Source organism: Rhamphochromis longiceps, linkage group LG11 (genome assembly GCF_057381845.1).
Source record: "Rhamphochromis longiceps isolate RC_006_pf linkage group LG11, R_longiceps_female_GT1.1, whole genome shotgun sequence".
NCBI classification, from domain to species: domain Eukaryota; kingdom Metazoa; phylum Chordata; class Actinopteri; order Cichliformes; family Cichlidae; genus Rhamphochromis; species Rhamphochromis longiceps.
The window spans coordinates 34,616,417-34,634,899 of NC_140567.1; the positions used below are offsets into that span (position 1 = coordinate 34,616,417).

The 18,483-nt window shown below is 44.7% G+C and overlaps 21 non-coding genes across 21 annotated transcripts; 16 read left to right on the forward strand and 5 right to left on the reverse strand.

The window, feature by feature from the left end:
• The first annotated feature begins 7,208 nt into the window (after positions 1–7,208).
• trnad-guc (transfer RNA aspartic acid (anticodon GUC)) lies at positions 7,209–7,280 on the forward strand. Its single transcript has one exon. It is a non-coding gene; the product is annotated as a tRNA-Asp (tRNA).
• A 582-nt stretch (positions 7,281–7,862) lies between these two features.
• Positions 7,863–7,935, forward strand: trnav-cac (transfer RNA valine (anticodon CAC)). The gene has a single exon. It is a non-coding gene; the product is annotated as a tRNA-Val (tRNA).
• A 1,109-nt stretch (positions 7,936–9,044) lies between these two features.
• trnaq-uug (transfer RNA glutamine (anticodon UUG)) lies at positions 9,045–9,116 on the reverse strand. The gene has a single exon. It is a non-coding gene; the product is annotated as a tRNA-Gln (tRNA).
• Positions 9,117–9,267: 151 nt separating this feature from the next.
• trnad-guc (transfer RNA aspartic acid (anticodon GUC)) lies at positions 9,268–9,339 on the forward strand. The gene has a single exon. It is a non-coding gene; the product is annotated as a tRNA-Asp (tRNA).
• A 582-nt stretch (positions 9,340–9,921) lies between these two features.
• Positions 9,922–9,994, forward strand: trnav-aac (transfer RNA valine (anticodon AAC)). The gene has a single exon. It is a non-coding gene; the product is annotated as a tRNA-Val (tRNA).
• A 585-nt stretch (positions 9,995–10,579) lies between these two features.
• On the forward strand, positions 10,580–10,652 carry trnav-cac (transfer RNA valine (anticodon CAC)). The gene has a single exon. It is a non-coding gene; the product is annotated as a tRNA-Val (tRNA).
• A 462-nt stretch (positions 10,653–11,114) lies between these two features.
• trnaq-uug (transfer RNA glutamine (anticodon UUG)) lies at positions 11,115–11,186 on the reverse strand. The gene has a single exon. It is a non-coding gene; the product is annotated as a tRNA-Gln (tRNA).
• Positions 11,187–11,337: 151 nt separating this feature from the next.
• On the forward strand, positions 11,338–11,409 carry trnad-guc (transfer RNA aspartic acid (anticodon GUC)). Its single transcript has one exon. It is a non-coding gene; the product is annotated as a tRNA-Asp (tRNA).
• Positions 11,410–11,992: 583 nt separating this feature from the next.
• Positions 11,993–12,065, forward strand: trnav-aac (transfer RNA valine (anticodon AAC)). Its single transcript has one exon. It is a non-coding gene; the product is annotated as a tRNA-Val (tRNA).
• Positions 12,066–12,650: 585 nt separating this feature from the next.
• On the forward strand, positions 12,651–12,723 carry trnav-cac (transfer RNA valine (anticodon CAC)). The gene has a single exon. It is a non-coding gene; the product is annotated as a tRNA-Val (tRNA).
• Positions 12,724–13,185: 462 nt separating this feature from the next.
• Positions 13,186–13,257, reverse strand: trnaq-uug (transfer RNA glutamine (anticodon UUG)). The gene has a single exon. It is a non-coding gene; the product is annotated as a tRNA-Gln (tRNA).
• A 151-nt stretch (positions 13,258–13,408) lies between these two features.
• Positions 13,409–13,480, forward strand: trnad-guc (transfer RNA aspartic acid (anticodon GUC)). Its single transcript has one exon. It is a non-coding gene; the product is annotated as a tRNA-Asp (tRNA).
• Positions 13,481–14,062: 582 nt separating this feature from the next.
• trnav-aac (transfer RNA valine (anticodon AAC)) lies at positions 14,063–14,135 on the forward strand. The gene has a single exon. It is a non-coding gene; the product is annotated as a tRNA-Val (tRNA).
• Positions 14,136–14,720: 585 nt separating this feature from the next.
• On the forward strand, positions 14,721–14,793 carry trnav-cac (transfer RNA valine (anticodon CAC)). Its single transcript has one exon. It is a non-coding gene; the product is annotated as a tRNA-Val (tRNA).
• Positions 14,794–15,255: 462 nt separating this feature from the next.
• Positions 15,256–15,328, reverse strand: trnaq-uug (transfer RNA glutamine (anticodon UUG)). Its single transcript has one exon. It is a non-coding gene; the product is annotated as a tRNA-Gln (tRNA).
• Positions 15,329–15,478: 150 nt separating this feature from the next.
• Positions 15,479–15,550, forward strand: trnad-guc (transfer RNA aspartic acid (anticodon GUC)). Its single transcript has one exon. It is a non-coding gene; the product is annotated as a tRNA-Asp (tRNA).
• A 582-nt stretch (positions 15,551–16,132) lies between these two features.
• On the forward strand, positions 16,133–16,205 carry trnav-aac (transfer RNA valine (anticodon AAC)). The gene has a single exon. It is a non-coding gene; the product is annotated as a tRNA-Val (tRNA).
• A 585-nt stretch (positions 16,206–16,790) lies between these two features.
• Positions 16,791–16,863, forward strand: trnav-cac (transfer RNA valine (anticodon CAC)). Its single transcript has one exon. It is a non-coding gene; the product is annotated as a tRNA-Val (tRNA).
• A 462-nt stretch (positions 16,864–17,325) lies between these two features.
• On the reverse strand, positions 17,326–17,398 carry trnaq-uug (transfer RNA glutamine (anticodon UUG)). The gene has a single exon. It is a non-coding gene; the product is annotated as a tRNA-Gln (tRNA).
• A 150-nt stretch (positions 17,399–17,548) lies between these two features.
• trnad-guc (transfer RNA aspartic acid (anticodon GUC)) lies at positions 17,549–17,620 on the forward strand. The gene has a single exon. It is a non-coding gene; the product is annotated as a tRNA-Asp (tRNA).
• A 582-nt stretch (positions 17,621–18,202) lies between these two features.
• On the forward strand, positions 18,203–18,275 carry trnav-aac (transfer RNA valine (anticodon AAC)). Its single transcript has one exon. It is a non-coding gene; the product is annotated as a tRNA-Val (tRNA).
• Positions 18,276–18,483: the final 208 nt, after the last annotated feature.

Below are 18,483 nucleotides of genomic sequence, written 5' to 3' on the forward strand. Positions count from 1 at the left end.
ATATAGCTCATTAGACTTTACATTCACTTTCATGCTCAACACAGTTTTCTTTTATTTGTAAACTACACAAAAACAAAACATTTCAGAATAAATCGAAATCTGAAAAATATTTTGTTTCATGTAAATTTGTAAATTTTTTTGTAAAAATGATTTTGCAAATTCTGCAATTCTGCAAGTATTAAATGTGTAATATGAATAAAATAAGTCCAAATACAGTGGAACCCCGACTTAGAAATACCCAATTTAATGAAAAATTCAAGTTACAAAGGCACTGAACTGCAATATTTCTGCCCGCGTTACGGCAAAATGCCCGTGTAATCAAATCCGCTGGCTCTGATTGGCTGAGCCTACAATGCCCACAATGCCTTCCGAATTATGTGACAACTCCTTGGCCTTCGTGATTGCGCTTCGCTGTTCCACTTGAACAAATATTGTTGTTCTAGTTAGCATTTAGCCTATAGCCTATCATTCAGCATCGCCTCACTCAAAACGCGCGATGGGTGCTTCGACTTACGAAAATTTTCGACTTACAAAAGACCCTCAGCAACAAATTAATTTCATAAGTCGGGGTTCCACTGTATAATATTTATCAAGGTGATGTTTAAATATGCATTTGGTGAGGTTGTAGTTTAGTTGGGAATGGTCAAAAGACTCCTATGAGTAGAAGATCAAGGGAACATTTAACCTTGCCTGAGATAATGTTATTCGGGCCCCACTCTGGAGCCAGGCCTGGGAAAGGTCAACTGATCACCACCTGGTGGTGAGTTGGATCAGGTGGCTGGGGAGCATGTTGGACAAACCTGGCATACCTAAATGTATAGTGAGGGTGTGCTAGGAACACCTAGCAGAGACCCTGATCAGTGAGATCTTCAACTCACAGAGCTTCAGCAGCATTCCGAGGGAGACTGGAGACATTGAGTCCAAATGAACCCCCAAACCAAATGGTGGACAGCAAAGGTGAATGGAGCCACCAGGCTGAAGAAGTGCTATCAGACTTGGTTTTCCTGTGGGACTTCAGAGGCAGCTAGTACGTACTGACATGCCAAGCGGAATGCAGCTCAGGTAGTGGCTGAAGAAACAACTTGGTAGTTGGAGGAGTTCAGAAACGCCATGTCTAGCTCTGGGGGTGAGTTTCTCTGAGATATGGCCCCTGGGGTGGATGAGGTTAACCCTGAGTTCCTGAAGGGTCTGGATTTTCTAGGGCTGTCTTGATTGACATGCCTCTACAATGTTGAGATCAGGGGCAGTAAATCTGGATTGGCATCTTCTTATAGATGGTTCCTTATAGATGGTTTCCATCTATAAGAAGTGGGACCGGAGGATGTGTTCCAGCTATAGGAGGATGACACTCCTCAGCCTCCCTGGGAAATTCTATGCCAGCATGCTGGAAAGGAGAATCCGTCCATTAGTTGAACCTCAGAAAAAGGAGGAACAATGGGATTTTCGTCCTGGTTGTGAGACAATGGTCCAGCTCTTTATTCTCTCGAGGATGTTTGCGGGTGCCTAGGAGTTTGACCAACCAGTTTACATGTCTTTTGTGGGATTCTCTACATGCATGGTTTCCACCGTGAATAATGGAGGAAGAGGTATGATGGTGTGGGGGTGTTTTGTTGGTGACACTGTTGGTGATTTATTCAAGATTTAAGGTACACTGAACCAGCATGACTACCACATCATCCTACAGCAACATGCCATCCCATCCAGTCTGTTTAGTTGGACAGTCAGTTCAACAGGACAATGACCCCAAACACACCTCCAGGCTGTGTATGGGCTATCTGACCATGGGCTATCTGGAGAGATGAAGTGCTGCACCAGATAGCCTTGCCTTCACAGTGACCTAACCTAAACCCAACTGAGATTAACTGGAGATTAAAGGCAAAAGGGCCAACAAGTGCTCAGCATCTCTGAGAATGCCTTCAAGGCTGTAGAAAGACCATTTCAGGTGACGACATAATGAAGCTCATCAAGAGACTGCCAATACAGTGCAAAGCGGTAATCAAAGTGAAGGGTGGTTATTTTGGTTATTTTGAAGAATCTAAAATATAAAACACGTTTTTGTTTACAGCATAATTCCATATGTGTTCATTTATGGGTTCATTTATAGTTTTGATGCATTCAATGAGAATCTACAATGGAAAAAGTCATGGAAATAAAGAAAAACCATTAAGTGAGGTCTTTCCAAACTTTTGACTGGTAGCGTATATTTTGAAAAATGCGTAGTAAATTAGTTCTGATTTTACTACTTCTGGTAACTGACTTGACTATGAAACTAGAAAAATGTCATTCATACCTCCATAGCAGAAGAAAGGATATTGTGCATTGCATAGCTCATTGGTCCAGGCTCCATTTTTCACCACTATTGCAGCACAATTTTGTTGAGTTGATTTCTTCAGTGTCTGACCAAATCCAGAGTGGATCAATAGAGAAGCAGATCTCCCCTTCTTCATCCTCAGGTGTCAGCATTGTACTGACATCATCATTGGTTTCACTGTCATAGATTTGCACCAGAGTTGAATGTTTGCTTATACAGTTGGTTTTGGCATCATTCCAAGTCCTCTGATTGTCATCGAAAATATACTCGCTGCCTGTTTAAGAAACAAGTTATGCACATCAATGTTCCATGAATATTTAGATTAAAGTATATTTGCTAATGCTACCGCACGCCTCATCACTGTCTCACTGTACTCATGCATGCCCTGCAACAGCCTCATACACATCTGCCACTCCTGACTTTCACCTCCGTAACTATTTCACTTTGTCTTTGCTAACCTCGTCTGGTGACAGATATAATTTGGTATTATTTAAGGGTCTAATGTTTAATTTCTCAATACGTATATAACTCTACATTACTACAACTTAAAAGGGATTTTCCTTCAATGCTCCTTGGAACAAATTACAACAGGATCGGAAGTTGTACAACTTAACTGGACTAAAGGGTTTTAAATAAATTCTTAGGATAATGGAGAAAGCCTCGTTGGATGACTATTCCTGTTCTTAATCTTCTGTTTTTAGTTGGAGATTTAGGTAACTGCCAATCATTCATCCTCTGATCATTCCAAACAGCCACACCTTTAGCTGTGAAGCACCTTTGTAAATGCCTTTAATGTTGATTGTTACATCAAGGAGTTTGTAGGGTGGACTGCCTTTTATTTTGACCACAGTTTTTTTCTGTTTATCTTTGTTAGGAGCAAAGTTATTGTCCTTTGGTTTGGTTTTGTGTGTGTGTGTGTGTGTGTGTGTGTGTGTGTGTGTGTGTGTGTGTGTGTGTGTGTGTGTGTGTGTGTGTGTGTGTGTGTGTGTGTGTGTGTGATTTCCAAATGAAGCTCTCCCAAGCATTGAAACTTGTATTGAAAAAATGTTCATTACCCAAATCTTTTAAATGCAGTCCTTTTTGGTGACATCTGGAGGCGAAACATGAAGAGCAACCTCAGCTAAAATCATTTTGATGAATAAATGTTCTGGTCTTCATGTTGCGGTCTGGCCAACCCTAGACAGGCCATACTACATATCTTTAGAAGTTTTGTTGAGAACTTTCAATTTTATTTAAATAAACATTTGCACAGCCAGAAATTGTTTACAGAGGCATAATGTAACTACAATGCCTATGTGAAGGCTGTGAAATACATCAGTGAAGTGCAGGGCTGATGTTTGCAATTGTTAAGTTTGCCACTAGGTGAGAGTAGGACTCTTTCGATACTAACAGTTTATTTACAGGTGAAAACTGTGCACAACAAGAGTTGTGCAATCACTGCAGCTCCCGGTGCACCGGTTCCACAGATTTCCTAAACGGAGAGGAGAACAGAAGATAGGTTTCTTTCAAGGATTTGTTAGACAGTCTTTACTCATGAGCTGGGGTTTCACTGTCATTGAAAGATCCAGCATTGACTGAAGCATAGCCACTCCTGGAGGGAGAAACAGCTAGAAGTGCCAGGTCAGACCGGTGAGTACAGAGGGACAGTAATAATTATGATCGGAATCAGAGCTATCAAATGATTTTAAGCTTTTATTAAGATTTGATTATGGTGAGGAACATTTAAACCTCTTACAGTGTAATTAATCAATTTTAACTGATGTATTTAAGTATATTTTTATTTATCTTGGTACGGTGGTTAGCACTGTTGCCGCACAGCAAGAAGGTCCTGAGTTCAATTCCAACATCAGGCCGGGGTCTTTCTGTGTGGAGTTTGCATGTTCTCCCCGTGTTTGCGTGGGTTCCCTCCGGGTACTCCGGCTTCCTCCCACAGTCCAAAGATATGCAGCTTGTGGGGATAGGTTAATTGGAAAATCCAAATTGTCACTAGGTGTGAATGTGAGTGCGAATGGTTGTCTGTCCCTGTGTGTTGGCCCTGCGACAGACTGGCGACCTGTCCAGGGTGTACCCTGCCTCTCGCCCTATGACAGCTGGGATAGGCTCCAGTGCCCCCTGCGACCCTGAAAAGGATAAGTGGAAGCGAATGGATGGATGGATGGATGGATGGATTTATTTATCTATTTATTGTTTCATGAGGCTGTTCAATAACAGTGTGTCCATATAAATGACAAAAAATATTCATTATAACTGGCAAATTTAAATGATGTCTTGGGTTCTTCCTCACAATAGAGCGGAGAGTGAAACAGGAGACTCCTGTTAAAAACTCCTTTGTCCCACACGCCATCAGACTGTTTAACTCCTCTCTGGAGGGGAGAGGGAGGGGAAACAGGAGGGATTAATAAAGTTCTATCTTATCTCACCGATGTATTGGTGAAGCATCTTTTTTTTTTGTTAGTCCTTTATTTTTCCAGGTAAAGAATCTCATTGAGATTTAAAATCTCAGTTCCAAGAGAAACCTGGCATCATGGCAACAAAAGTCACACACCACATAAATATATAACATTTAAAACAAATACAATATCCCATACCAACATGTGTAAAATATACAATAACAGAGTACATTAAAAACAATCACACTGAGTAAAAGTGATGTGGACTCTGTACTGATCTGTTGTGGTGAAGACAGAGTATAGTTTGAAATAAAAGCTGTCAATTTACATGTTGATCTATATTCCTACCCTCACCTATGAAAATTCAAATTCAAATTTTTATTTGTCACGTACACAGTCATACACAGTACGATATGTAGTGAAATGCTTGGACAACTGCTCGTGACCTAAAGAAAACAAAAAAGGAAAAAGGCTATGAATAAGATAGGAAATAAATATGAAAAATTAAAAGGGGTAAATTTAACTAGGAAGGAATAAAATATAAATTAAGGTTAAAAATGAAATAACTGTACAACACACTGGGAAAGAATAAGATAAAATATATAAATTAAATTGAAAATAAAATAACTGTACAACAAAATACACAATACACAATATAGAACTATATAAGAATGTATGAACAAAATACACAAGAAGTATAAATAAATATATACACAATAACAGCAGCATATACACAATAACAGCAGCAGTGATTTAAGTGATGAAGTGAAAACAATGTCCAGAATGTCCAGTGTGTGTGTAAGAACTGTATGTGTGGGTCAGTACTGTGTGGTGGTGTGATTGTGATTAAGAGACCGTATCGCCTGCGGGAAGAAGCTCCTCCTCAGTCTCTCTGTGTTGGTCTTCAGGGAGCGGAATCGCTTTCCTGACCTCAACAGAGAGAACAGTCTGTTGTTGGGATGGCTGAGGTCCTTCACGATCTTCCTGGCCTTGGTCCAGCACCGCCTGCTGTAGATTGAGTGCAGGTCAGGGAGCTTGGAGCGGATGGTGCGCTCAGCTGATCGCACAACCCTCTGTAGAGCTCGTCTGTCCTGCATGGTGCTGTTCCCGAACCAGGTTAAGATGTTTCCCGTCAGGATGCTCTCTATGGTGCACGAGTAAAATTTCCTGAGCACCTTGGAGGGCAGTTGGAAGTCTCTCAAGCGTCTGAGGTGGTAGAGACGCTGACGGGCCTTTTTCACCACAGAGTTGATGTGACAGGACCATGACAGGTCCTGCGTGATGTGAACTCGGAGGTATTTGAAGCTGTCCACTCTCTCCACTGGGCACTCGTTGATGACAGGGGTCTGGTAGTTCCTCTCCTGCTTAGTGCTGAAGTCCACTATCAGCTCCTTTGTCTTACTGACGTTTAGAAGGAGGTTGTTCCTCTGGCACCAGTTCTCCAGATTCCTAATCTCCTTCAGGTAGGCCGTCTCGTTGTTATCAGAGATCAGGCCCACCACGACGGTGTCGTCAGCAAACTTGATGATGGTGGTGGAGCTGGTAGTGGCCACGCAGTCATATGTGTACAGAGAGTACAGCAGGGGGCTCAGAACACACCCCTGGGGGGCTCCAGTGCTGAGAGTTGTGGAGGCTGAGACATGTCCGCCCATCCTTACTGCCTGTGGTCTGCCAGTTAGGAAGTTGGAGATCCACTGACACATAGATGAGCTGAGTCCCAGATGCTCCAGCTTGGTGGTGAGTGTGGAGGGAATTATGGTGTTAAATGCAGAGCTGTAGTCTATGAAGAGCATTTTAACATAATTCCCCCTTCTAGTGTCCAAGTGAGTGAGTGATGTGTGGAGGAGATGAGAGATGGCATCGTCTGTGGAACGATTTGGACGGTAAGCGAACTGTAGTGGGTCCAGTGTGTCTGGTAGTGAAGAAATGATGAAGTCTCTGACCAGGCGTTCAAAGCACTTCATCACTACTGAGGTGAGGGCTACAGGGCGATAGTCATTGAGAGAAGCAGGGTGGGGTTTCTTCGGGACAGGAACAATGATGGACTCTTTGAAGCATGTGGGGATCACCGACTGAGATAAAGAGATGTTGAATATCTCAGTGAACACAGGAGCTAGCTGGTATGCGCAGTCTCTTAGGATACGACCTGGGATACCGTCTGGTCCTGCTGCTTTCCTGGTGTTCACTCTCTTGAAGGCTCTCCTTACTTCATGCTCGGAGATGACGAGCACGTTTCCGGTGCTGGCAGTATCTTCCTGTCTGCAGCCGTTAGCGCCGCTAACACTAGCATTGTTGGAACTTGAACTCAGATCACTGGATTCAAAGTCCAGAGTGCTAACTGTTACACCATGGAACCTTGCTGAAAGCAGAAAAAAGTTCTCTGTCAAACACCCATAAAACTGTAGTTCCTGGTAAAGTGATGGGGTTTTTTACATGGCCGACGAGACTTTGAGTGTCATACCTGCTGCGAATCCCACCTTGACATGACGCCGACAGAGGCTTGCAGGTCCTCGTTAGTATAGTGGACAGTATCTCCGCCTGTCACGCGGAAGACCGGGGTTCGATTCCCCGACGGGGAGTGAGCAGTCTCCTTCTCTGCTCTGCCTTTTAACTGGAATGACCACACACCCGTTAATCGCACGCTACGTGCATTTTTTTTGCACAGAGTCCATCATTCAAAAAGACCCTGTGGAATTTCTCCACCAGATCCTAGTCGATCTAACAATCTAGTCCTATAATGGGTTTGAAAAAACATCAATTCCACCTGTGCACTCATAAGTCAAAAATGTCTTCTAGGCAAGAGCTCCCATGAGAAGAGAAGCTTGTCCAAGAGAACTCTGCTTGTCCAGCGTTTTCTCTGCTTTACTTGCGTCCCTATTAACAAATAAGTCTCGTGTGTTTGTCTTCTGTAGGTTGTGTGCTAGCCTGACAAAGAACATCAAAGAGCTTGTCAACAAGAAGATCAGCTCCCATTTGAAGAGATGCTATCTCGAGATCACAATTTGGATTGTCAATATAACCATAAATGGGGGAATGCTTGAAAAATGACACAAATGGGAGTTCCCCGCTTCTCACTAGTCCTACATGATCTGTCATAAAAGTCCTCAAATTTAAGAAGGCATCGAATTGCCCCTCTAATGACGAGAGGGCATGCACGCTCCGTTTCCGTAGTGTAGTGGTTATCACGTTCGCCTCACACGCGAAAGGTCCCCTGTCCGAAACCGGGCGGAAACATGCTTCTTTGTTTCCCGATACAAAAGTGTGTGCCTGCAGGCATTGCTTTATCTTATGGGGTTGTACTGCTGTTTGGCACAAAGAGGAGTGAAAGTACTCAAATCTTGTACAGGGCTCTGACGCTTGTAACCTTTGGATGCTCATGTTGTAAAAAGTTGTCTATAGCCCAAATTTCAGGAAATTTCACACAAACCAACATGTCTCCAGTCACCATATTTACTGAAGATGCAGGCACAGACTAAGCTCTTGGAAATGAGTGTCTCTAGCTGGCCTGCCCAGGACTTGGGCCTATTTTCAGCCAATGCACAACGTGATCAACCGCATGGCCTCTTTAGATAACAGTTCTGGGCTTCTTAGGGCAGCATATGTCGAGCTGCGCTTACTTCAGAGAACTCCTAAATGTCAAAAGCTTTTAAGTGAGCCTAACATCGAGACTATAGTTCAGATTCCTTGCTAGCGAGCGTCTGTCTCTTCTCCATGGTTCCTTCTGTTCAAGGGCATGATAGTAACCTGCCATCAGATTTGTCAGATTGGCCAGATTACTGATTGAGACACATTCCAAAGCCAAGCAAGCCATCACTCACCGTTTCCGTAGTGTAGTGGTTATCACATTCGCCTCACACGCGAAAGGTCCCCGGGCGGAAACATGGGTGTTTTGCTTCTTTGGTCACAAGGGAATTGATGTTCACTGTTTAGACAACTCTGCTTGTCCAGCATTTTCTCTGTTTTACTTGCGTCCCTATTGAGAAATAAGACTCCTAGTTTTGTCTTCTATAGGTTGTGTGCTAGCCAAGCAAAGGACATCAAAAAGCTTGTCAACCAGAAGCTCAGAGCCTTCAGTGGTGGCAACAGAGTTAGAAGTGAGAAGAGTACAAGGGGAATTGTTGCCTTGAGTCACGGTGGCCAATGAAAGATACAGCAGGACGCTGAAGTGGAAAGTGCAGTACAAGAGCATGAGCGAGGTTTGGTGCGGCATGAAGACCACGCGCAGATGGGATCAGCCAACAGAAGAGGAGTGGAATTGACTGGGCCACTAACTTGTTCTTTAAGTCATTAAACTCTCATGCTAGCTTGTGCTAATGCGGAGCAAAGGGCTAGAAAGCCAAATGAGGCTCCACTGAGACTTGAACTCAGATCACTGGATTCAAAGTCCAGAGTGCTAACCGTTACACCATGGAACCCTGCTGAAAGCAGAAAAAAGTTCTCTGTCAAACACCCATAAAACTGTAGTTCCTGGTAAAGTGATGGGGTTTTTTACATGGCCGACGAGAGTTTGCGTGTCATACCTGCTGCGAATCCCACCTTGACATGACGCCGACAGAGGTTTGCAGGTCCTCGTTAGTATAGTGGCCAGTATCTCCGCCTGTCACGCGGAAGACCGGGGTTCGATTCCCCGACGGGGAGTGAGCAGTCTCCTTCTCTGCTCTGCCTTTTACCTGGAATGACCACACACCCGTTAATCGCACGCTACGTGCATTTTTTTTGCACAGAGTCCATCATTCAAAAACACCCTGTGGAATTTCTCCACCAGATCCTAGTCGATCTAACAATCTAGTCCTATAATGGGTTTGAAAAAACATCAATTCCACCTGTGCACTCATAAGTCAAAAATGTCTTCTAGGCAAGAGCTCCCATGAGAAGAGAAGCTTGTCCAAGAGAACTCTGCTTGTCCAGCGTTTTCTCTGCTTTACTTGCGTCCCTATTAACAAATAAGTCTCGTGTGTTTGTCTTCTGTAGGTTGTGTGCTAGCCTGACAAAGAACATCAAAGAGCTTGTCAACAAGAAGATCAGCTCCCATTTGAAGAGATGCTATCTCGAGATCACAATTTGGATTGTCAATATAACCATAAATGGGGGAATGCTTGAAAAATGACACAAATGGGAGTTCCCCGCTTCTCACTAGTCCTACATGATCTGTCATAAAAGTCCTCAAATTTAAGAAGGCATCGAATTGCCCCTCTAATGACGAGAGGGCATGCACGCTCCGTTTCCGTAGTGTAGTGGTTATCACGTTCGCCTAACACGCGAAAGGTCCCTGGTCCGAAACCAGGCGGAAACATGCTTCTTTGTTTCCCCATACAAAAGTGTCTGCCTGCAGGCATTGCTTTATCTTATGGGGTTGTACTGCTGTTTGGCACAAAGAGGAGTGAAAGTACTCAAATCTTGTACAGGGCTCTGACGCTTGTAACCTTTGGATGCTCATGTTGTAAAAAGTTGTCTATAGCCCAAATTTCAGGAAATTTCACACAAACCAACATGTCTCCAGTCACCATATTTACTGAAGATGCAGGCACAGACTAAGCTCTTGGAAATGAGTGTCTCTAGCTGGCCTGCCCAGGACTTGGGCCTATTTTCAGCCAATGCACAACGTGATCAACCGCATGGCCTCTTTAGATAACAGTTCTGGGCTTCTTAGGGCAGCATATGTCGAGCTGCGCTTGCTTCAGAGAACTCCTAAATGTCAAAAGCTTTTAAGTGAGCCTAACATCGAGACTATAGTTCAGATTCCTTGCTAGCGAGCGTCTGTCTCTTCTCCATGGTTCCTTCTGTTCAAGGGCATGATAGTAACCTGCCATCAGATTTGTCAGATTGGCCAGATTACTGATTGAGACACATTCCAAAGCCAAGCAAGCCATCACTCACCGTTTCCGTAGTGTAGTGGTTATCACATTCGCCTCACACGCGAAAGGTCCCCGGTCCGAAACCGGGCGGAAACATGGGTGTTTTGCTTCTTTGGTCACAAGGGAATTGATGTTCACTGTTTAGACAACTCTGCTTGTCCAGCATTTTCTCTGTTTTACTTGCGTCCCTATTGAGAAATAAGACTCCTAGTTTTGTCTTCTATAGGTTGTGTGCTAGCCAAGCAAAGGACATCAAAAAGCTTGTCAACCAGAAGCTCAGAGCCTTCAGTGGTGGCAACAGAGTTAGAAGTGAGAAGAGTACAAGGGGAATTGTTGCCTTGAGTCACGGTGGCCAATGAAAGATACAGCAGGACGCTGAAGTGGAAAGTGCAGTACAAGAGCATGAGCGAGGTTTGGTGCGGCATGAAGACCACGCGCAGATGGGATCAGCCAACAGAAGAGGAGTGGAATTGACTGGGCCACTAACTTGTTCTTTAAGTCATTAAACTCTCATGCTAGCTTGTGCTAATGCGGAGCAAAGGGCTAGAAAGCCAAATGAGGCTCCACTGAGACTTGAACTCAGATCACTGGATTCAAAGTCCAGAGTGCTAACCGTTACACCATGGAACCCTGCTGAAAGTAGAAAAAAGTTCTCTGTCAAACACCCATAAAACTGTAGTTCCTGGTAAAGTGATGGGGTTTTTTACATGGCCGACGAGAGTTTGCGTGTCATACCTGCTGCGAATCCCACCTTGACATGACGCCGACAGAGGTTTGCAGGTCCTCGTTAGTATAGTGGCCAGTATCTCCGCCTGTCACGCGGAAGACCGGGGTTCGATTCCCCGACGGGGAGTGAGCAGTCTCCTTCTCTGCTCTGCCTTTTACCTGGAATGACCACACACCCGTTAATCGCACGCTACGTGCATTTTTTTTTGCACAGAGTCCATCATTCAAAAACACCCTGTGGAATTTCTCCACCAGATCCTAGTCGATCTAACAATCTAGTCCTATAATGGGTTTGAAAAAACATCAATTCCACCTGTGCACTCATAAGTCAAAAATGTCTTCTAGGCAAGAGCTCCCATGAGAAGAGAAGCTTGTCCAAGAGAACTCTGCTTGTCCAGCGTTTTCTCTGCTTTACTTGCGTCCCTATTAACAAATAAGTCTCGTGTGTTTGTCTTCTGTAGGTTGTGTGCTAGCCTGACAAAGAACATCAAAGAGCTTGTCAACAAGAAGATCAGCTCCCATTTGAAGAGATGCTATCTCGAGATCACAATTTGGATTGTCAATATAACCATAAATGGGGGAATGCTTGAAAAATGACACAAATGGGAGTTCCCCGCTTCTCACTAGTCCTACATGATCTGTCATAAAAGTCCTCAAATTTAAGAAGGCATCGAATTGCCCCTCTAATGACGAGAGGGCATGCACGCTCCGTTTCCGTAGTGTAGTGGTTATCACGTTCGCCTAACACGCGAAAGGTCCCTGGTCCGAAACCAGGCGGAAACATGCTTCTTTGTTTCCCCATACAAAAGTGTCTGCCTGCAGGCATTGCTTTATCTTATGGGGTTGTACTGCTGTTTGGCACAAAGAGGAGTGAAAGTACTCAAATCTTGTACAGGGCTCTGACGCTTGTAACCTTTGGATGCTCATGTTGTAAAAAGTTGTCTATAGCCCAAATTTCAGGAAATTTCACACAAACCAACATGTCTCCAGTCACCATATTTACTGAAGATGCAGGCACAGACTAAGCTCTTGGAAATGAGTGTCTCTAGCTGGCCTGCCCAGGACTTGGGCCTATTTTCAGCCAATGCACAACGTGATCAACCGCATGGCCTCTTTAGATAACAGTTCTGGGCTTCTTAGGGCAGCATATGTCGAGCTGCGCTTGCTTCAGAGAACTCCTAAATGTCAAAAGCTTTTAAGTGAGCCTAACATCGAGACTATAGTTCAGATTCCTTGCTAGCGAGCGTCTGTCTCTTCTCCATGGTTCCTTCTGTTCAAGGGCATGATAGTAACCTGCCATCAGATTTGTCAGATTGGCCAGATTACTGATTGAGACACATTCCAAAGCCAAGCAAGCCATCACTCACCGTTTCCGTAGTGTAGTGGTTATCACATTCGCCTCACACGCGAAAGGTCCCCGGTCCGAAACCGGGCGGAAACATGGGTGTTTTGCTTCTTTGGTCACAAGGGAATTGATGTTCACTGTTTAGACAACTCTGCTTGTCCAGCATTTTCTCTGTTTTACTTGCGTCCCTATTGAGAAATAAGACTCCTAGTTTTGTCTTCTATAGGTTGTGTGCTAGCCAAGCAAAGGACATCAAAAAGCTTGTCAACCAGAAGCTCAGAGCCTTCAGTGGTGGCAACAGAGTTAGAAGTGAGAAGAGTACAAGGGGAATTGTTGCCTTGAGTCACGGTGGCCAATGAAAGATACAGCAGGACGCTGAAGTGGAAAGTGCAGTACAAGAGCATGAGCGAGGTTTGGTGCGGCATGAAGACCACGCGCAGATGGGATCAGCCAACAGAAGAGGAGTGGAATTGACTGGGCCACTAACTTGTTCTTTAAGTCATTAAACTCTCATGCTAGCTTGTGCTAATGCGGAGCAAAGGGCTAGAAAGCCAAATGAGGATCCACTGAGACTTGAACTCAGATCACTGGATTCAAAGTCCAGAGTGCTAACCGTTACACCATGGAACCCTGCTGAAAGCAGAAAAAAGTTCTCTGTCAAACACCCATAAAACTGTAGTTCCTGGTAAAGTGATGGGGTTTTTTACATGGCCGACGAGAGTTTGCGTGTCATACCTGCTGCGAATCCCACCTTGACATGACGCCGACAGAGGCTTGCAGGTCCTCGTTAGTATAGTGGACAGTATCTCCGCCTGTCACGCGGAAGACCGGGGTTCGATTCCCCGACGGGGAGTGAGCAGTCTCCTTCTCTGCTCTGCCTTTTACCTGGAATGACCACACACCCGTTAATCGCACGCTACGTGCATTTTTTTTGCACAGAGTCCATCATTCAAAAAGACCCTGTGGAATTTCTCCACCACATCCTAGTCGATCTAACAATCTAGTCCTATAATGGGTTTGAAAAAACATCAATTCCACCTGTGCACTCATAAGTCAAAAATGTCTTCTAGGCAAGAGCTCCCATGAGAAGAGAAGCTTGTCCAAGAGAACTCTGCTTGTCCAGCGTTTTCTCTGCTTTACTTGCGTCCCTATTAACAAATAAGTCTCGTGTGTTTGTCTTCTGTAGGTTGTGTGCTAGCCTGACAAAGAACATCAAAGAGCTTGTCAACAAGAAGATCAGCTCCCATTTGAAGAGATGCTATCTCGAGATCACAATTTGGATTGTCAATATAACCATAAATGGGGGAATGCTTGAAAAATGACACAAATGGGAGTTCCCCGCTTCTCACTAGTCCTACATGATCTGTCATAAAAGTCCTCAAATTTAAGAAGGCATCGAATTGCCCCTCTAATGACGAGAGGGCATGCACGCTCCGTTTCCGTAGTGTAGTGGTTATCACGTTCGCCTAACACGCGAAAGGTCCCTGGTCCGAAACCAGGCGGAAACATGCTTCTTTGTTTCCCCATACAAAAGTGTCTGCCTGCAGGCATTGCTTTATCTTATGGGGTTGTACTGCTGTTTGGCACAAAGAGGAGTGAAAGTACTCAAATCTTGTACAGGGCTCTGACGCTTGTAACCTTTGGATGCTCATGTTGTAAAAAGTTGTCTATAGCCCAAATTTCAGGAAATTTCACACAAACCAACATGTCTCCAGTCACCATATTTACTGAAGATGCAGGCACAGACTAAGCTCTTGGAAATGAGTGTCTCTAGCTGGCCTGCCCAGGACTTGGGCCTATTTTCAGCCAATGCACAACGTGATCAACCGCATGGCCTCTTTAGATAACAGTTCTGGGCTTCTTAGGGCAGCATATGTCGAGCTGCGCTTGCTTCAGAGAACTCCTAAATGTCAAAAGTTTTTAAGTGAGCCTAACATCGAGACTATAGTTCAGATTCCTTGCTAGCGAGCGTCTGTCTCTTCTCCATGGTTCCTTCTGTTCAAGGGCATGATAGTAACCTGCCATCAGATTTGTCAGATTGGCCAGATTACTGATTGAGACACATTCCAAAGCCAAGCAAGCCATCACTCACCGTTTCCGTAGTGTAGTGGTTATCACATTCGCCTCACACGCGAAAGGTCCCCGGTCCGAAACCGGGCGGAAACATGGGTGTTTTGCTTCTTTGGTCACAAGGGAATTGATGTTCACTGTTTAGACAACTCTGCTTGTCCAGCATTTTCTCTGTTTTACTTGCGTCCCTATTGAGAAATAAGACTCCTAGTTTTGTCTTCTATAGGTTGTGTGCTAGCCAAGCAAAGGACATCAAAAAGCTTGTCAACCAGAAGCTCAGAGCCTTCAGTGGTGGCAACAGAGTTAGAAGTGAGAAGAGTACAAGGGGAATTGTTGCCTTGAGTCACGGTGGCCAATGAAAGATACAGCAGGACGCTGAAGTGGAAAGTGCAGTACAAGAGCATGAGCGAGGTTTGGTGCGGCATGAAGACCACGCGCAGATGGGATCAGCCAACAGAAGAGGAGTGGAATTGACTGGGCCACTAACTTGTTCTTTAAGTCATTAAACTCTCATGCTAGCTTGTGCTAATGCGGAGCAAAGGGCTAGAAAGCCAAATGAGGGTCCACTGAGACTTGAACTCAGATCACTGGATTCAAAGTCCAGAGTGCTAACCGTTACACCATGGAACCCTGCTGAAAGCAGAAAAAAGTTCTCTGTCAAACACCCATAAAACTGTAGTTCCTGGTAAAGTGATGGGGTTTTTTACATGGCCGACGAGAGTTTGCGTGTCATACCTGCTGCGAATCCCACCTTGACATGACGCCGACAGAGGTTTGCAGGTCCTCGTTAGTATAGTGGACAGTATCTCCGCCTGTCACGCGGAAGACCGGGGTTCGATTCCCCGACGGGGAGTGAGCAGTCCCCTTCTCTGCTCTGCCTTTTACCTGGAATGACCACACACCCGTTAATCGCACGCTACGTGCATTTTTTTTGCACAGAGTCCATCATTCAAAAAGACCCTGTGGAATTTCTCCACCACATCCTAGTCGATCTAACAATCTAGTCCTATAATGGGTTTGAAAAAACATCAATTCCACCTGTGCACTCATAAGTCAAAAATGTCTTCTAGGCAAGAGCTCCCATGAGAAGAGAAGCTTGTCCAAGAGAACTCTGCTTGTCCAGCGTTTTCTCTGCTTTACTTGCGTCCCTATTAACAAATAAGTCTCGTGTGTTTGTCTTCTGTAGGTTGTGTGCTAGCCTGACAAAGAACATCAAAGAGCTTGTCAACAAGAAGATCAGCTCCCATTTGAAGAGATGCTATCTCGAGATCACAATTTGGATTGTCAATATAACCATAAATGGGGGAATGCTTGAAAAATGACACAAATGGGAGTTCCCCGCTTCTCACTAGTCCTACATGATCTGTCATAAAAGTCCTCAAATTTAAGAAGGCATCGAATTGCCCCTCTAATGACGAGAGGGCATGCACGCTCCGTTTCCGTAGTGTAGTGGTTATCACGTTCGCCTAACACGCGAAAGGTCCCTGGTCCGAAACCAGGCGGAAACATGCTTCTTTGTTTCCCCATACAAAAGTGTCTGCCTGCAGGCATTGCTTTATCTTATGGGGTTGTACTGCTGTTTGGCACAAAGAGGAGTGAAAGTACTCAAATCTTGTACAGGGCTCTGACGCTTGTAACCTTTGGATGCTCATGTTGTAAAAAGTTGTCTATAGCCCAAATTTCAGGAAATTTCACACAAACCAACATGTCTCCAGTCACCATATTTACTGAAGATGCAGGCACAGACTAAGCTCTTGGAAATGAGTGTCTCTAGCTGGCCTGCCCAGGACTTGGGCCTATTTTCAGCCAATGCACAACGTGATCAACCGCATGGCCTCTTTAGATAACAGTTCTGGGCTTCTTAGGGCAGCATATGTCGAGCTGCGCTTGCTTCAGAGAACTCCTAAATGTCAAAAGCTTTTAAGTGAGCCTAACATCGAGACTATAGTTCAGATTCCTTGCTAGCGAGCGTCTGTCTCTTCTCCATGGTTCCTTCTGTTCAAGGGCATGATAGTAACCTGCCATCAGATTTGTCAGATTGGCCAGATTACTGATTGAGACACATTCCAAAGCCAAGCAAGCCATCACTCACCGTTTCCGTAGTGTAGTGGTTATCACATTCGCCTCACACGCGAAAGGTCCCCGGTCCGAAACCGGGCGGAAACATGGGTGTTTTGCTTCTTTGGTCACAAGGGAATTGATGTTCACTGTTTAGACAACTCTGCTTGTCCAGCATTTTCTCTGTTTTACTTGCGTCCCTATTGAGAAATAAGACTCCTAGTTTTGTCTTCTATAGGTTGTGTGCTAGCCAAGCAAAGGACATCAAAAAGCTTGTCAACCAGAAGCTCAGAGCCTTCAGTGGTGGCAACAGAGTTAGAAGTGAGAAGAGTACAAGGGGAATTGTTGCCTTGAGTCACGGTGGCCAATGAAAGATACAGCAGGACGCTGAAGTGGAAAGTGCAGTACAAGAGCATGAGCGAGGTTTGGTGCGGCATGAAGACCACGCGCAGATGGGATCAGCCAACAGAAGAGGAGTGGAATTGACTGGGCCACTAACTTGTTCTTTAAGTCATTAAACTCTCATGCTAGCTTGTGCTAATGCGGAGCAAAGGGCTAGAAAGCCAAATGAGGGTCCACTGAGACTTGAACTCAGATCACTGGATTCAAAGTCCAGAGTGCTAACCGTTACACCATGGAACCCTGCTGAAAGCAGAAAAAAGTTCTCTGTCAAACACCCATAAAACTGTAGTTCCTGGTAAAGTGATGGGGTTTTTTACATGGCCGACGAGAGTTTGCGTGTCATACCTGCTGCGAATCCCACCTTGACATGACGCCGACAGAGGTTTGCAGGTCCTCGTTAGTATAGTGGACAGTATCTCCGCCTGTCACGCGGAAGACCGGGGTTCGATTCCCCGACGGGGAGTGAGCAGTCTCCTTCTCTGCTCTGCCTTTTACCTGGAATGACCACACACCCGTTAATCGCACGCTACGTGCATTTTTTTTGCACAGAGTCCATCATTCAAAAACACCCTGTGGAATTTCTCCACCACATCCTAGTCGATCTAACAATCTAGTCCTATAATGGGTTTGAAAAAACATCAATTCCACCTGTGCACTCATAAGTCAAAAATGTCTTCTAGGCAAGAGCTCCCATGAGAAGAGAAGCTTGTCCAAGAGAACTCTGCTTGTCCAGCGTTTTCTCTGCTTTACTTGCGTCCCTATTAACAAATAAGTCTCGTGTGTTTGTCTTCTGTAGGTTGTGTGCTAGCCTGACAAAGAACATCAAAGAGCTTGTCAACAAGAAGATCAGCTCCCATTTGAAGAGATGCTATCTCGAGATCACAATTTGGATTGTCAATATAACCATAAATGGGGGAATGCTTGAAAAATGACACAAATGGGAGTTCCCCGCTTCTCACTAGTCCTACATGATCTGTCATAAAAGTCCTCAAATTTAAGAAGGCATCGAATTGCCCATCTAATGACGAGAGGGCATGCACGCTCCGTTTCCGTAGTGTAGTGGTTATCACGTTCGCCTAACACGCGAAAGGTCCCTGGTCCGAAACCAGGCGGAAACATGCTTCTTTGTTTCCCCATACAAAAGTGTCTGCCTGCAGGCATTGCTTTATCTTATGGGGTTGTACTGCTGTTTGGCACAAAGAGGAGTGAAAGTACTCAAATCTTGTACAGGGCTCTGACGCTTGTAACCTTTGGATGCTCATGTTGTAAAAAGTTGTCTATAGCCCAAATTTCAGGAAATTTCACACAAACCAACATGTCTCCAGT